Below are 3,437 nucleotides of genomic sequence, written 5' to 3' on the forward strand. Positions count from 1 at the left end.
TGAGAATGCTTTGTGGGTGGAATCTTGCAATGGAACTAGGAATCAAGAAAATATGTTTCCATCAGCACTCAGAATGTGGAATGTTCTAAACTAAGGACACTTTGGGATGTGCTAGCCTTCATATACACAAGTGATCCGGTCGCATTCCATAACTCCACTGTCATTAGAACATGTATTGGGAGCGCCTTTTCCATCAGTGGACATATACTAACTCTAAGCCAGCGGTTCTTAAAGTGTGGTCCTGGGTAGACTGGCTGCATCAGCATCACCTGGGAACTTATTAGAAATGCAAATTCTCAGGACCCACACCTGACAAACGGGCTCAGAAAGTCTGAGACCAGGGCTCAGCAATCTGTATTTTAAAAAGCCCTTGAGGGAATTCTGCTGCGCACGCGTGCTCTCTCTCTCTCTCTCAAGTTTGAGAACAATACGTTAAACCATCTAACTCAGCTGGTCCCCCTTGTGGCTAATGGATTGCAGCAAGCCTGCTGCAGAGCCCCTTGGTGTGGAAAGAGCCAGGGCTGGTAGTAGTCAGTAGAACTGGGTCAAATCCCACTCCTGCCTTTTCTAAAGGAGAGACCTTAAGTTATTTAAATGCTCTGAGCCTACCGTTTCCTCAACTGTAAAAAAAAAAGGTGAAAATTAAGAGAAGTAGGGTGCTCACTTTGGCAGCACATATACTAAAATTAGAACAATAGAGAGAAGATTAGCATGGCCCCTGTGCAAGGATGACCCGCAAATTCGTGAAGTGTTCCATGATTTTCGCAGATTGGCAGAATGGATTAAGAAACATAATCCAGCTATATGCTGCTCACAAGAGACTCATCTTAGATACAAGGATACAAATAGATTGAAAGGGAAAGAATGGAAAAAGATGTTTCACCCAAGTTGTAACCGAAAGAAAGCAGGAGTATCTGTACTAACATCAAACAAAATAGACTTTAAATATAAAGACATCATAAGAGACAAAGAAGGACACTATATATTAATAAAAGTGATAATTCACCAAGAAGAAATAACAATTATAAATATCTAGGCTCCCAATCAAGGAGCTTGAAAGCACATAAGGAAAACATTTGCAAAACTGCAAGGAGCAATAGATGTTTCAACAATAATAGTAGGAGACTTGAATACACCACTCTCCTTTATAGACAGAACAACCACAGAGGATCACCAAGGAAATAAAGAATTTAAACAATTTAATAAGTGAATTAGACCTAACAGACTTATATGTCTTGGAGCTTGAAAGCACATAAGGAAAACATTTGCAAAACTGCAAGGAGCAATAGATGTTTCAACAATAATAGTAGGAGACTTGAATACACCACTCTCCTTTATAGACAGAACAACCACAGAGGATCACCAAGGAAATAAAGAATTTAAACAATTTAATAAGTGAATTAGACCTAACAGACTTATATGTATGTCATTAGACCCAAAACACCAGGATATAAATTCTTCTCTAGTGCTCATGGAACATTCTCCAGGATAGATCATATGCTGGGGCACAAAATAGGTCTTTATGAATTTAAAAACAATGAAATTATTCAAAGCACTTTCTCTGATCACAATGGGATGAAGCTGGATCTCAATAACCACCAAAGAATGAGAACGTTCACAAATATACGGAGATTAAATACTGCACTCTTAAACAATGAGTGAGTCAAAGAAGAAATTGCTAGAGAAATCGTAGCTATCTGGAGATGAAGGAAAATGAGAATACAATATATCAGAACTTAGGGGATGTATCAAAGGCAGTGCTGAGAGGGAAATTTATTGCCCTAAATGCCTATATTAAAAAAGAAGAAAGAGCAAAAATTGATGACTTAACTGCTCACCTGGAGGAACTTGAGAAAGAACAGCAAACTAACCTCAAAGCAAATAGAAGAAGAGAAATAATAAAGTGTAAGCAGAGTTAAATGAATGGGAGAACAAAAGAACAATAGAAGAAATCAATAAAACCAAAAGTTGGTTCTTTGAGAAAGTCAATAAAATCACTGGGCCACTAGCAAGGCTGACAAAGAAAAAAAGAGAGAGGATGCAAATAAACAAAATCAGAAATGAGAAGGGGGTCATTATCACAGACCCTGAGGAAATAAAAAAAAATCATAAGAGGATAGTTTGAACAACTATACACCAACAAACTAGACAACTTAGATGAAATGAATCAATTCCTGGAAACACAGAAACAAACAAGACTGACTAAAAAAAAAAAATAGAAGATCTCAACAAACCAATCACAAGTAAAGAGATTCAATCAATCATCAAAAATCTTTCTACAAAGAAAAGCCCAGGGCCAGATAGCTTCACAGGGGAATTTTATCAAACATTCCAAAAAGAACTAACACCAATCCTACTCAAACTTTTCCAAAAAATCAAGGAAAAACGAACACTACCTAACTCGTTTTATGAAGCTGACATCGCTTTAATACCAAAACTGGGTAGAGATATGCAAGAAAGGAAAACTAGAGACCAATCTCCCTAATGAATGTAGATGCAAAACTTCTCAACAAAATATTAGCAAATCAGCAGTAAGACAAAATGACATCCTGAACCAAGATGGATGATCCTTGAGGACATAATGCTGAGTGAAATAAGCCAGACACAAAAGGATAGGTACTGCATGATTCCCCTTTTGTGACCATGGTAAGGGTAAAAATCAGAGGCTTATAATACAGAATATAGGGGATCTAGAGATACCTGGAAGCTAGAGATGGGTGAACGGCTGGCTAATGAGGTTGAACTTAATTGTAAGGAAATAGAAGTGAAGGCGGTTCACTAGTGGGTCTATAAGTAATAGAACATGATTGAAAGAGGTTGCATAGACTCATGTGTCCCACCAATTAACACTTCCAATATAAATAAATTTTTGCATGAGCTGCTGCAAAGGTATGAATCTTGTACAAAGAGTGTATAATTTCAGGGTATAATGGGAAAAAGTTATTGCATGCTATGGGCTATGTTTAACAGGAAAACAACAACAGTACTGCAGCAATACAAAGGGTACGTATTGGGGGGAGGAACAAGTGTTAGGGGGAGGTTTGGATTTTCTATATGGTGAGAGTGTGTTTATTGGCTTTCTCTTGGGAACAATGAAATTATTTAAAATTGAGAGTGTTGGTGGACTATTGGCTTTGGATGTTACACAGGAGTCCCAGTGGATGGAGGTGGCTGAAAGATGCACAGATTGAGTCGATTGACAAATGATAGTGTATACACATGATCAAGCATTGGCTGCTACAAAAGGGAAAGAAGTTGTGAGGATTGCAATGATGTGAATGAACCTGTGGGATATTTGGTGAGGGAAAATAAGCCAGAAACAAAAGAGCAAATATTGTATGATCTCATTTGGAAAATACTTATAAGAAAACCAGGGTCTAGATTGTGAGCTCTTATAGCAGTCCCATTTAGTCAGAAGCAGTAATTGTTATTTCTGG

General features: G+C 37.7%; 1 non-coding gene across 1 annotated transcript; it reads left to right on the forward strand.

The window, feature by feature from the left end:
• Nucleotides 1-656: 656 nt before the first annotated feature.
• Nucleotides 657-763, forward strand: LOC143642949 (U6 spliceosomal RNA). The gene has a single exon (XR_013156008.1). It is a non-coding gene; the product is annotated as a U6 spliceosomal RNA (small nuclear RNA).
• Nucleotides 764-3,437: the final 2,674 nt, after the last annotated feature.

Source organism: Tamandua tetradactyla, chromosome 7 (assembly GCF_023851605.1).
Source record: "Tamandua tetradactyla isolate mTamTet1 chromosome 7, mTamTet1.pri, whole genome shotgun sequence".
Taxonomy (NCBI): domain Eukaryota; kingdom Metazoa; phylum Chordata; class Mammalia; order Pilosa; family Myrmecophagidae; genus Tamandua; species Tamandua tetradactyla.